Source organism: Polistes fuscatus, unplaced genomic scaffold (assembly GCF_010416935.1).
Source record: "Polistes fuscatus isolate 324 unplaced genomic scaffold, CU_Pfus_HIC Scaffold25, whole genome shotgun sequence".
NCBI lineage: Eukaryota > Metazoa > Arthropoda > Insecta > Hymenoptera > Vespidae > Polistes > Polistes fuscatus.
The window spans coordinates 721,611-736,829 of record NW_025113102.1 but is presented as its reverse complement, the minus strand read 5'-3'; the positions used below and the strand labels follow the sequence as shown (position 1 = coordinate 736,829).

The 15,219-nt window shown below is 30.6% G+C and overlaps 1 long non-coding RNA gene across 2 annotated transcripts; it reads left to right on the top strand.

Moving 5' to 3' along the window:
- Window positions 1-8,467: 8,467 nt before the first annotated feature.
- On the top strand, window positions 8,468-9,823 carry LOC122518580. 2 transcript variants are annotated; one of them, XR_006304109.1, is made up of 4 exons: window positions 8,468-8,527; window positions 8,845-8,991; window positions 9,413-9,500; window positions 9,639-9,823. It is a non-coding gene; the product is annotated as an uncharacterized LOC122518580 (long non-coding RNA). The 2 variants fall into 2 exon arrangements; XR_006304110.1 differs by having other exon boundaries at window positions 8,482-8,527; window positions 8,850-8,991.
- Window positions 9,824-15,219: the final 5,396 nt, after the last annotated feature.

The following is a 15,219-nucleotide window of genomic DNA, read 5'->3' as shown; positions in this document are numbered from 1 at the left end:
AAATTCGTTATTGTCTTCTGTACCGAAATGAACCATAGATGAAGGAAATTACACTAGACAACGATCTTTTCTTCTTTTTGTTCGACGAAAATTGAAAGCGCGACACCAGACAGGATATTTCCTCTTATGTTGGTGATATCGTTCGATGAAAGTGAACTCGCGTAAAAAGAAGACTTACAAATGTTTATTTATAAGCGTAGCCTCGTAACGAACTATTATCCCACGCACGTGTTTGTCCTTGACGGTTCTAATGGATCGTCCATGCTTGATAGAAATGCACCGATTCTCATACAGAATACATTATTCATTGTAATACGCAATCGAACCTGTTCACTCAAAGATGACTAAGATATTTCGTATTTTTTCTTATTTATTTAACTACCCCTTGAATATATGCAACTCTTTCTACGTTGGTGCAAACCGTGGTATCCCACACTAGTCGTAGAATGACAAATCTTTTATATCCTTTTTCTTATTTCAAGTTACCGTATTTTTTTCTTGTCAAAATAAAACAAAAAATAAAATAAAAAAAATAAAAATAGGACGTATTTTTTAAATACGTAAATTTTTGTTAGAATGTATAATTAATCTGATACAAATAAATACTAATAAATTATTTTGATAAAAATACAAAAATAAAACTTTAATATTCATACTATTTTATAAATTTTCAAAATTTATGAGATCTGTAGTGGACAAGTTTTATCCATTATTATTGCACAATTATATAAAAAATAATAAATAAAAATAATAATAATAATAATTTAAGTAAAAGTGCGAAAAGTAAGAATCCGTATTGAGTTTTGCATATTTTAAAAAACTAATCAGATTGAAATTGAAGATCTACGAAAAAAAGGATATGTCTCGGGAAAAATAGAACGTATAGTAATCTCATTGAACTATATTTCTTCTTTTGTTGGATTACTTTTTGATTGGAATATTAATAAAACGGTGATCGTTATACTAATGGGTTTTTTCTCTCTCTCTTTCTTTCTTTCAATCCTTTCTAATGTCGTTAGAAATATTAACGAAAGACTCATTTGTCTGAGCAATATGATTGGATTTACAACATCCCTTTGACATTTGAGTAGGACGAAGGATATTGCGTATGAGAGTTGGTAACAAGTAGCTCGAGATATTCTTCATCCTGCATGATTAAGCGCTACAGTTGGTCTCGTTTAACTATCGTTATTTAAATATGTCATTTTCAAACGATTCCAGGTATACACTTGATTTTCTACGTAAATTATTGTCTAACGTAACATTATACATTTTTAATTGATTTTATATTTAGTGGTAATATTTTAAAAGAAGTTTGTACAACAATCAGGAAGGATATTTATTGGTTTATTATAATCTAACGATCATACAATTTAACGATAGAAATGTTGTCACGTTTGTCGATCATTTAGTCGAACATCCTAATCGTTTCCTACGTTTATCGATAATTGGAACAAGAAATAGAAAAAAAAGAAATAAAAATGAAAAAAAAGAAGAAAATAAAAAAGGACGTAGAAAGTATCGATTCGTCACTTTCACCGATTATTATAATAATTCGAATTGGACCATGACGCTATTAATAAACCGTGACCTCCATCTTTTTTATTTCTACGATATACGACAAGTTCAAGGTTGCACGTTTGTCGCGTATCATTGAATTTCAACAAATATAATTGTTAATTAAAAAAATATATTAGATTGGAAATATCGAACTAAATGATCGTAATAATCGTTGCACTTTAAAATAAGAACTTTCACCGTGTAATTGTTAACGATCGTTAGATGAAATGATTCTTTATTTCTTCAATTATTCGAGATAATTGTTCGAAAAGTGTCGAAGGAAAAAGCGTTTAATGCGTTAACAAAGCGTATCTTGAGTGTGACATAAAATTGTGATGCTTCCTTACTTTTTTAACTATTTTTCTGTTTGTTTTGCTTTTACCGTTTTTATTTATGTTTCACGGATTTATCTTCCGGGTTATTCAAAGAAAGTTTGCTTCAAAGTGACGTAAAAACTATAACGCTTTCTTACTTTTTTCCAATTCTTTTTACCTCGACGTTTTAGTCTTATTTTTTGCGTTTTTTTTTTTTTAAACAGATTTATGTTCCAAGTTATTCGAAGATCATTTGTTTTAAAGTGACGTAAAATTATGACGCTTCCTTATTTTTTACCAATATTTTTTTCTCACCTTCCTTTTTGTTTACATTCTTTAAATTATATTTTTATTTTATTTATAAAGTGAAACTTCTTACGCGACCGTAACGATAAAATTTTATGAGACGACATGAAAAAAGAAAGAGAAGAGCATAAAAGAGAGAAAAAGGATAAATAGAATAAAATTATAGAAAATTCTAGTTTAGTTATGGTGTATGTGTGTGGATGTGCGTATGTGTGAAATATTTAAAGCTATAATTGTTATAAAATTTCAAATAAAACAATGTATATTATTTAGTTTTTGTGTGTACCTTCAGAAATGCTTATACATATATATACACATAACATTTTAAAAAATAGCAATTATAAGAGCTCAAGTAGATGATAAATCCAACGATGATCACCTGTAACAAAAAGAAAAATATATTAATCATAGAATCAAGTGATAGAATGGCCTAACATATAAGTGGTCCAATTCACAGATGCATTTTTCATTTTAATTCCCTATTTATTGTTAATAAATCTCTATTTACCGTTTGTAAAATAAAATTAAATTTAAACGCGTGATTTTACATTAAAAATATAAATAATTAAGAAAGAGGAAAAGTACAAATATTATAATAAGTTACTAATAAAAATAATATCCTATTAATTATTATAAAATACTTTTAAACTACGTTATATAAAAAAAAAAAATTGCAAATTTAATAAAATACGATCAATGTGAAAAATTTTAAAGACGAATCAAGAAAAAAAAATGACTGTAATATTTATTGAACGTTATGCAAACTTAAAAATTTAATAATACGAGAATTTTAATATTTTTGACTCTAACTAACTAAAAACTTGTGCACCTTTTGGACGATGTAGACACAGATTTGGTGTGTCAAGGAGATGGAATGGTCCATCATCTCCAATTACAACTACAAATTATTGACGAGCAAGCAAGTAATGTAACAAAATATATAATATGACTAGAGAACTATTCTCGATAGGTTCTAACTTGAACCTATGAAAATAGCTAAATAGTCTATGTAGTTGCCCTCTTCAGCCACAATTAAGTGGGGGCCTCTTCGGCATTCGCCTCTTCGGCATTTAGCCTCTTCTTTCTTCATCCCTGAAAACTGCATTGGACATTTTCTACGTGCGAGCAAGATAACTCGTGTTATGTTACTATTCTAATTCTCCATTATTAAAAAATGAATATACATTCTCTGTTCATTATAGTAAAGCTCGTGAGCTATCAATAACTCATAGTTGATTGATATATACACGAGCACAATTAAACGAATGTCCAAGCAGTCAATAATCGATGACCTAATAACACATCGCACTTTTAATATCAAAAATAAAATAGAATTGAAATAAATAATGCAACAAATGTTATGCATTTTCTTGCAATATTTTCATTTCATTCATTCGTTATATTGAATTATATCAAATATTTATAATTGAGAAAATCGCGACTGTGCGAAGTGCTAATATCATAATACTTAAAACTAAGTATCAAATGGATCAAAGTATTTGCTTGTTTGTTCGACTCTATCTCGTTCGAGATAAAATCGAAATAGAAATAAATCTTTCAAATCGTAGCAAATTCCTTTGAATCTCATGATACATAACAAAAATTACAGAAGAGTTACAAAATAAATTTACAAAAGAAGCATAATAGAATGAATAAAAAAAAAATTTTTGTAACAATTCTGTATAAACCAGGAGGCGAAATTTCCACTCCGGAGTGGAAGCAAACCTCGTGCCTTTCCTGGATCCTACCTACTTAAAATTAAAGTTTTCACATTCGCTCAAAGAAGTATGCTACCTGCCTGCCAATTACCCATATTTAAAAAGAGCAAATACACATACGTACCCACCCACCCACTCCACGATTCTCTCACATACCACCAGGGTGCAAAAGCCTAAACTAGAGAGCATGCCCCGGGGCACCTCCGACACCCTAGTTCAAACGCGTGATTTCTAAACTTATGGGGGTACGTACCAATTGCTGTAATCGTCTGCCAAGGCTAGTGATTATTGCATAAATGACTAATGCAAAAATACAAGTATAAACTAGTATATATGCATACTAGTTATATACGAGTATATCAAAGTTTCCACAAATAAATGCGGTAACTCTACTATGCAAAACGATTGTTAAAAAAAAAATTTCGTATCTTACACGTGACTCTACAAGTTATTTTTTTTCAATAACTTTAAAAAATAATAAGCGCGGTATTACGTGTCGCGAAACGATGTACAATGCACACACCTAAACGCACACACAGGTGCAACGTACACCGTGCAATCACTAGCACAATGACAGCCGCCAGTAGGGGGAATATCTTAAAACTAAACCTATACTAACCGTTTCTCACCTATACGAGTAGCACCTGGGCACACGTATAGATGAGAACGCAGAAAGTATAGGGGGGAGAAACGGGAGATTAGTACATTAGAAGCTGAAAATCCTGATCTAAAAAATATGATTAAAAACACATATATACATAAGACATAAATACATTTTAATAGAAATTTATCTAAGCGGCTAAGGACTCTACTATTTATTTGATAAGTAATAATTTTTAATATCTATTAATATCTTTTATAATATATTTAAAAACCTCGGACGACTCCTTTCATTAAGTTGGCTGTTCTAATAAAAGAACTGGGCTTTGAGCCACCACTTAATTGCCAGAATCTATCCGTCGCGAATGAGTTTGTCTTCTTGCTCATTTATTTATAATATCGAAGTATCGATATATCAAAATTAATCGCGATTAGATAAACTAAGTACGGAACAATGCATGTGAGACATTTATTACATGCTTTTATGGACGAAAACGAGTAAATTAATGCTCGATTTCGCCACTACTAATCACGAACAAAACACGTATTAATAAAGAAAGTGCATTAGTTAATTGTAGTATTAATTAAGTGAATTTAATCGATGAGGCAAGAAAACCTATCCTGAACTAATATAAAATATACAATACAATACAATACAATATACAATTTTCATGAGTAATTCCAAAAGAAGAATTACTCATGTGCTCGTCAATAATTTATTAGAATAATTACAACCAATGACTCGTGCCGATAAGGACCTTTCATCCTCGACATGATTGAGCACCGGAGGGACTTTAAATTTTTTGACTCACTGCGTAAGAAGTTCTACGATGGCTCCAAAACACTCCTACTTTGCAGCAAGTATTTTAGTCTGCTGATCGAAGAGTTCCTCCATTTGGTATTGAAGAAAATCCATCGAAGATCCATCGAAGATCCATCGAAGATCCACCGAAGATCCATCGAAGATCTATCGAAGATCCATCGAAGATCCATCGAAGATCCATCGAAGATCCATCGAAGAATTCATTTCACATCTTTGATAAGGTAGAAAGTCCGTCGTCATATCTGTAAATAAAATAGAACAAAACGATAAGTTATCTGCAATATAATCTAAAATCATATAAAATAAAATCGAATAAAATGTAAATAAAAATAGATACTTACAATGCATTCCAATGGGATGAAATTCAATTGCACCATGGCGATGCACCTCGCGTGAATTTAAACACGCGGTATAAACGAAAATAAGAAACTATAATGAGTTTCTTATCGCGAAACCGAAATTTTATTATACGGCGAACAACACTGGCTCTAATTCCCGTATGATTTTAATTTATTATGCGCCCGATCACTGATTCTACAACTGCTTCCAAAGACTGCTTTGCACACAGTCAATGCAAGTAAAAAAATCTTCATTGATGCACTGACTCTAATACGCGAACAGTCTGTGCGACTGTTTTAAAATAAAAATACAACTTTTGTCGAACAAAATCTAATGCAATTACTGCTTTGGTCGCAGTTAATTTAATATGAAAAATTTCTAATACAATCGCGTAACACGAACGAATTGAAAAGAGCGAACGAACGTGCTTCTAATCCGTGATTTTAATTATATTTAATCGATACAACACTCCCGTAATTGCTTCGCGCACGATTGCAATCTGAAACAGAAAAAAAAACAATTCTATTAATATCATTACTATTACTGAAAACAATTAAAATGTTTGTAGAATTATTAAATACAAAATATACTCACTTTGTATCTCCATCGATGAATGCACGATGGGTCTCCTACCCTTAGGATGACGATGACAATGCACTAACACTGATTCTACAACTGCATTACATGCAGTTAATTCAATTAACACTAGATTAATGAACTAACAATAAACCAATTTGACTCATATCAAATTTCTTTGCTACGTATGCTACATATATATAAAATTTTATTATTATTTTTTAAAATATACGTTGATTTTTAATACCATAATGAAATATATGTAAATATTAATTCCTCCCCTCTACCCATTTCTATATGCAAACAATTTTTGTAAGTTTTTAAAAAATAGTAAATGAAACAATAATGAAAAAATCTAGTGTTAAACGAATTTCCAAATAAATTTAATTAATAAATTGTAACACTATTCCAACGATGATCTGAAACCAAAATAAAAACAAGATTATATAGACCATTGATATAAAAACATTATTATAATTATTGAGAAAATGTTTTATATGAAAATTGACTTACACTTATTCTTCAGTGATGATTGCACGATGGGTATCCTACCCTTAGGATGACGATGAGCACACGTTTAAACCGAATAAAAGAAACTTACGGAGTTTCTTAACCGAGCAAACGAAACTTTTACATACGGCGTACAACACTGACTTTACTTTCCGATTCTTTTATATTTTATTTTATCGATGCAACACACGAGTACTTCATTGCCTACGCGCTCGATTGCAATGATGTTCTGAAACAGAAAAAGAAAAAGAACAATTAATATCATCGTTATAATAAAAATCCATTAAAGTTATCATAGAAGTGTTTGATAGAAAAATATACTTACTTTTAGTCTTCATTGATGACTGCAGGATGGGTATCCTACCCTTAGGATGACGATGAATAAAATAAAATTAAAGAAAAACTCTGAAAAGCTGAAACATACTAAAGATTATTATAATACAATATTCCCTGTGAATCATTTCTGAAGGTATGGCACACTTTAAAAAAATATATATATTCTATATAAAAGTATTCTAATATAAAGAATCAATGTTAGATATAAAAAAGTTGTCTAATCAGCAGTTGTCGAATGTTGTAATTAGATAACGTTAGAAATAAAATCAATAAATAGTTTAATACGTCACGTTCGTTAGATCTTTACTCGATGAAGGACGGAAGGGGAATGAAGATCTCCTGCGTATATCTCGTAGAAGTATCGAATGCTCGGTGCTCGACTGTTTACATTTCGTTTTCGGCGGTTATTCTTCTGTTTTCACCTCGAGAAATTCCTACAAATATACATACACATTCATAGTTGCTTGTAGGTTAATGTTTTGTTTTCTTATTCTCTCTCCCTCTCTCACTCTCTTTCTCATTCTTTCTATACATTTCTATATGTCTTAAAAAAAGAAGAACGCTTACCTCGACGAATATGAAGATAAAAAAGGGTAAACACACTTGTTTGAATGAGAATATGTATTTCTGCTGGACTCTCCCAATGCTCCGAAATCTAAGAAAGTAAAAGAAAATAAAATTACATTAGTACAATATAAAGAAAATCAAATACATGAGTGTATGTGTACGAGTGGTTAACCTATACTTATGTATATATGTCTGTATGTGTATGTGTATTAATTTAATACGAAATATTATCTGTGAAGACATAATTATGAAAAATAATTAATTAGAGCATCATTAGAGATGGTAGTAATTATCGATACCATGAAAAAAGCTGGAAATTAGAAGAAATATTGTTAAGTAACATTGGTAAAAAACTGGCGCGAAACCGACATACACCGATGATTATATTTTCACAGATATCATTCGAACTTTTTAATATTTCGTTTTGGAAACACTCACGTATGAAAATCTTGTGTGTAGCTATCGTTTGGTATATAATAGTAAGGTGTAAAATACTTTTCAATTACCTGAATTAAACGAGATAACGCAGTACGCTGGAACATATACACTTGACAGACTTCCAATATGGTGGCAGTGACGTATTACGAAAGGGGACCACCCGCAAGAAACGTAGCGACATGTGATGACATTAAGGCTGCTTCTGAATTTTGCATTTTTTCCATCTATTATAGAACAATATCGAATAGTTAAAAATAGGATATAGGAACATAACAATTATCGAAATATATACTTTATTAATGATTATGGTAATTGGGAATTTCTGATTGGTCACTTTACGTCCAAAATGGAAGACCAAAGATCATTAGCGAATCAGCGTTCTTTTCCTTTTTGGCCGTCGTGGAGATCGCACCGATACTTCGTCGTCCCGTTAATCTCAGGTAATTAAAAAATATTTTCTAACGTAAATAATCTTCCTATATACTAATCGATTCTTCTAGCAAATGACTTCCAAATGATATAATCGAAAGATTACGATAATGTCGAGGATAAAAAATATATGCGTAGAAAAAAATTCCATGTACATTGGTATGCATTTTTCTACGCAATTATATATATATATCTCTTGTTTTAAGGCATCATTTCTATAGATATCGACTTATACTGATCAATTTCGATTGTTTGGCTTAATAAAGTATATATTTCGATAATTGTTATGTTCCTATATCCTATTCTTAACTATTCGATATTTTTCTAGAATAGATGGAAAAAATGCAAAGCTATCAAGCAGCCATGATGTCATCAGAGCTACGCGAATGTATTACTCCGCATAAAAAATGACGCCATATTTAAAATCTGTCAAGTGTATATGTTCCAACGTACTGCGTTATCTCGTTTAATTCAGGTAATTGAAAAGTATTTTACACCTTCCTATTATATACCAAACGATAGCTACACACAAGATTTTCATACGTGAGTGTTTTCAAAACGAAATATTAAAAAGTTCGAATGATATCTGTGAAAATGTAATCATTAGTGTATGTCGGTTTCGCGCCAGTTTTTTACCAATGTTACTTAACAATATTTCTTCTAATTTCCAGCTTTTTTCATGGTATCGATAATTACTACCATCTCTAATGATGCTCTAATTAATTATTTTTAATAATTATGTCTTCACAGATAATATTTCGTATTAAATTAATACACATACACATACAGACATATATACATAAGTATAGGTTAACCACTCGTACACATACATTCATGTATTTGATTTTCTTATATTGTACTAATGTAATTTTCTTTTCTTTTATATACTTTTTTAGATTTCGGAGCATTGGGAGAGTCCAGCAGAAATACATATTCTCATTCAAACAAGTGTGTTTACCCTTTTTTATCTTCATATTCATCGAGGTAAGCGTTCTTCTTTTTTTAAGCTATGTGACATATAGAAATGTATAGAAAGAATGAGAAAGAGAGTAAGAGAGGGAGAGAGAATAAGAAAACAAAACATTCGATCACAGGCAATAACGAATGTGTATGTATTTGTAGGAATTTCTCGAGGTGAAAAGAGAAGAAAGACAGCCAAAACAAAACGTAAACAGCTGAGCACGGAACGTTAGACACTCTCAAGGATAAACAGTATGAGATCATCATTCCTCTCCCTTCCTTCAACGAGTAAAGATCTAACGAACGTGACGTGTATTAAACTATTTATTGATTTTATTTCTAATCTCATCATTATGAATTAATCGTTTAAAAAGTTTATTATAGCATTGGACAGTATAACAATTGATACACTTGTTAGGTTATTCTTTATTGAGTTTACTACACAGTTAAAATCTTTTTTAGACTTCTTTAAAGATTTTATTAATAATTACAAATAATACTTTATATTTTATATGCAATTTTATGCAAGTAATGAGATTAGGCAACTGATATTGCTTTGGTTTGTATATTGAAATACAAAGCAAGCACTATCAAACAAATAGTTGCATACTTTGATAAGTTCCATAAATATTGTTTAACTTTTACTTTTATTAATTTAAATTCTTTATGATAGAATATTTTTTAAAGTGTGCCATACCTTCAGAAATGATTCACAGGGAATATTGTATTATAATATAATCTTTAGTATGTTTCAGCTTTTCAGAGTTTTTCTTTAATTTTATTTTATTCATCGTCATCCTAAGGGTAGGATACCCATCCTGCAGTCATCAATGAAGACTAAAAGTAAGTATATTTTTCTATCAAACACTTCTATGATAACTTTAATGGATTTTTATTATAACGATGATATTAATTGTTCTTTTTCTTTTTCTGTTTCAGAACATCATTGCAATCGAGCGCGTAGGCAATGAAGTACTCGTGTGTTGCATCGATAAAATAAAATATAAAAGAATCGGAAAGTAAAGTCAGTGTTGTACGCCGTATGTAAAAGTTTCGTTTTCGGTTAAGAAACTCCGTAAGTTTCTTCTATTCGGTTTAAACGTGTGCTCATCGTCATCCTAAGGGTAGGATACCCATCGTGCATTCATCACTGGAGAATAAATGTAAGTCTATTTTTATATAAAACATTTTCTCAATAATTATAATAATGTTTTTATATCAATGGTCTATATAATATTGTTTTTATTTTTGTTTCAGATCATCGTTGGAATAGTGTTACAATTTATTAATTAAATTCATTTGGAAATTCGTTTAACACTAGATTTTTTCATTATTGTTTCATTTACTATTTTTTAAAAACTTACAAAAATTGTTTGCATGAAAAATGGGTAGAGGAGAGGAATTAATATTTACGTATATTTCATTATGGTATTAAAAATCAACGTATATTTTAAAAAAATAATATTAAAATTTTATATATGTAGCATATGTAGCAAAGAAATTTAATATGAGTCAAATTGGTTTATTGTTAGTCCATTAATCTAGTGTTAATTGAATTAACTGCATGTAATGCAGTTGTAGAATCAGTGTTAGTGCATCGTCATCGTCATCCTAAGGGTAGGAGACCCATCGTGCATTCATCGATGGAGATACAAAGTGAGTATATTTTTGTATTTAATAATTCAACAAACATTTTAATTGTTTTCATAATAGTAATGATATTAATAGAATTGTTTTTTATTTCTGTTTCAGATTGCAATCGTGCGCGAAGCAATATACGGGAGTGTTGCAATCGATTAAATATAATTAAAATCACGGATTAGAAGCACGTTCGTTCGCTCATTTCAATTCGCTCGTGTTACGCGATTGTATTAGAAATTTTTCATATTAAATTGACTGCGACCAAAGCAGTAATTGCATTAGATTTTGTTCGATAAAAGTTGTATTTTTATTTTAAAACAGTCGCACAGACTGTTCGCGTATTAGAGTCAGTGCATCAATGAAGATTTTTTTACTTGCATTGACTGTGTGCAAAGCAGTCTTTGGAAGCAGTTGTAGAATCAGTGATCGGGCGCATGATAAATTAAAATCATACGCGAATTAGAGCCAGTGTTGTTCGCCGTATAATAAAATTTCGGTTTCGCGATAAGAAACTCATCTATAGTTTCTTATTTTCGTTTATACCGCGTTTTTAGATTCACGCGAGGTGCATCACCATGGTGCAATTGAATTTCATCCCATTGGAATGCATTGTAAGTATCTATTTTTATTTATATTTTATTCGATTTTATTTTATATGATTTTGGATTGTATTACAGATAATTTAACGTTATGTTCTATTTTATGTTACAGATAAAACGATGGATTTTCTTCCCTTTCAATGATGTGGAATGGATTCTTCGATGGATCTTGGATGGATCTTCGATGGATCATCGATGGACTTTTGGTGGATCTTCTTCAATACCAAATGGAGGAACTCTTTGATCAGACTACAATACTTGCTGCGAAGTAGGGGTGTTTTGGAGCCATCGTAGAACTTCTTACGCAGTGAGTCAAAAAATTTAAAGTCCCTCCAGTGCTCAATCATGCCGAGGATGAAAGGTCCTAATCGGCACGAGTTACTGGTTGTAATTATTTAAAGAAATTATTGACGAGCACATGAGTAATTCTTCTTTAGGAATTACTCATGAAAATTGTATATTGTATTGTATATTGTATTGTATATTTTATATTAGTTCAGGATAGGTTTTCTTGTCTCAACAGTTAAATTCATTTAATTAATAATGCAATTAACTAATCCAATTTCTTTTGTATTACGTGTTTTGTTCGTGGTTAGTAGTGGCGAAATCGAGCATTAATTTACTCGTTTTCGTCCATAAAAGCATGTAATAAATGTCTTACATGCATTTCTTCGTACTTAGTTTATCTAATCGCGATTAATTTTGATATATCGATACTTCGATATTATAAATAAATGAGCAAGAAGACAAACTCATTCGCGACGGATAGATTCTGGCAATTAAGTGGTGGTTGAAAACCCAGTTCTTTTATTAGAACAGCCAACTTAATGAAAGGAGTCGTCCGAGGTTTTAAAATATATTAAAAGATATTAAAAGATATTAAAAGTTAATATTTATCAAATAAATTGTAGAGTCTTTAGCCGCTTAGATAAATTTCTATAAAAATGTATTTATGTCTTATGTATATATGTGTTTTTAATCATATTTTTTAGATCAGGATTTTCAGCTTCTAATATACTAATCTCCCGTTTCTCCCCCCTATACTTTCTGCGTTCTCATCTATACGTGTGCCCAGGTGCTACTCGTATAGGTGAGAAACGGTTAGTATAGGTTTAGTTTTAAGATATTCCCCCTATTAGCGGCTGTCATTGTGCTAGTGATTGCACGGTGTACGTTGCACCTGTGTGTGCGTTTAGGTGTGTGCATTGTACATCGTTTCGCGACACGTAATACCGCGCTTATTATTTTTTAAAGTTATTGAATAAAAATAACTTGTAGAGTCACGTGTACGATACGAAATTTTTTTTTTTAACAATCGTTTTGCATAGTAGAGTTACCGCATTTATTTGTGGAAACTTTGATATACTCGTATATAACTAGTATGCATATATACTAGTTTATACTTGTATTTTTGCATTAGTCATTTATGCAATAATCACTAGCCTTGGCAGACGATTACAGCAATTGGTACGTACCCCCATGAGTTTAGAAAACACGCGTTTGAACTAGGGTGTCGGAGGTGCCCCGGGGCATGCTCTCTAGTTTAGGCTTTTGCACCCTGGTGGTATGTGAGAGAATCGTGGAGTGGGTGGGTGGGTACGCATGTGTATTTGCTCTTTTTAAATATGGGTAATTGGCAGGCAGGTAGCATACTTCTTTGAGCGAATGTGAAAACTTTAATTTTAAGTAGGTAGGATCCAGGAAAGGCACGAGGTTTGCTTCCACTCCGGAGTGGAAATTTCGCCTCCTGGTTTATACAGAATTGTTACAAAAATTTTTTTTTTTATTCATTCTATTATGCTTCTTTTGTAAATTTATTTTGTAACTCTTCTGTAATTTTTATTATGTATCATGAGATTCAAAGGAATTTGCAACGATTTGAAAGATTTATTTCAATTTCGATTCTATCTCGAACGAGATAGAGTCGAACAAACAAGCGAATACTTTGATCCATTTGATACTGAGTTTTATGTATTATAATATTGGCACTTCGCACGATCGCGATTTTCTCAATTAGAAATATTTGATATAATTCAATGTAACGAATGAATGAAATGAAAATATTGCAAGAAAATGCATAACATTTATTGCATTATTTATTTCAATTCTATTTTATTTTTTGACATTAAAAGTGCGATGTGTTATTAGGTCATCGATTATTGACTGCTTGGACATTCGTTTAATTGTGCTCGTGTATATATCAATCAACTATGAGTTATTGATAGTTCACGAGCTTTACTATAATGGACAGAGAATGTATATTAATTTTTTAATAATGGAGTATTAGAAAAGTAACATATCACGAGTTATCTTGCTCGCTCGTAGAAAATGTCCAATGCAGTTTTCAGGGATGAAGAAAGAAGAGGCTAAATGCCGAAGAGGCGAATGCCGAAGAGGCTCCCACTTAATTGTGGCAGAAGAGGGCAACTACATAGACTTGTGAGCTATTTTCATAGGTTCAGCAGCAAGTTCGAACCTATCGAGAATAGTTCTCTAGTCATATCATATATTTTATTATATTACTTGCTTGCTCGTCAATAATTTTTAGTTGTAATTGGAGATGATGGACAATTCCATCTCCTTGGCACACCAAATCTGTGTCTACATCGTCCAAAAGGTGCACAAGTTTTTAGTTATTTAGAGTCAAAAATATTACAATTGTCGTATTATTAAATTTTAAAGTTTGCATAACGTTCAATAAATATTACAGTCATTTCTTTTTTCTTGAATTGTCTTTTAAATTTTTCACATTGATCGTATTTTATTAAATTTGCAATTTTTTTTTTTTTATATAACGTAGTTTAAAAGTATTTTATAATAATTAATAGGATATTATTTTTATTAGTAACTTATTATAATATTTGTACTTTTCCTCTTTCTTAATTAATTATATTTTTTAATGTAAAATCACGCGTTTAAATTTAATTTCTTTTTACAAAACGGTAAATAGAGATTGAATAACAATAAATAGGGAATTCAAATGAAAAATGCATCTGTGAATTGGACCACTTATATGTTAGGCTATTGTATCACTTGATTCTATGATTAATATATTTTTCTTTTTGTTACAGGTGATCATCGTTGGATTTATCATCTACTTGAGCTCTTATAATTGCTATTTTTTAAAATATTATGTGTATATATATGTATAAGCATTTCTGAAGGTACACACAAAAACTAAATAATATACATTGTGTTATTTGAAATTTTGTAATAATTATAGTTTTAAATATTTCAGAACATGTACCCATTTTTGTCGATTTTTTTTGCGTACGGTTTAATATATACGCCCATTTTAAAGGCACAATTCTCATGAACTATTACAATAGTTCAAAATTTGAACAAATTTGGAGGGGGGCTATTTTATTACTCCTTGGTTAGTATGCAGCTGAATGTAAAAATTACGTGTCTTCTTCTTACAATTAGAATAAATTCAACGATGAAATTTCAACGAATATTGCTGCTGCACTCGTAATAAAGTCGTTAGCGTGAAATTAGAGGAT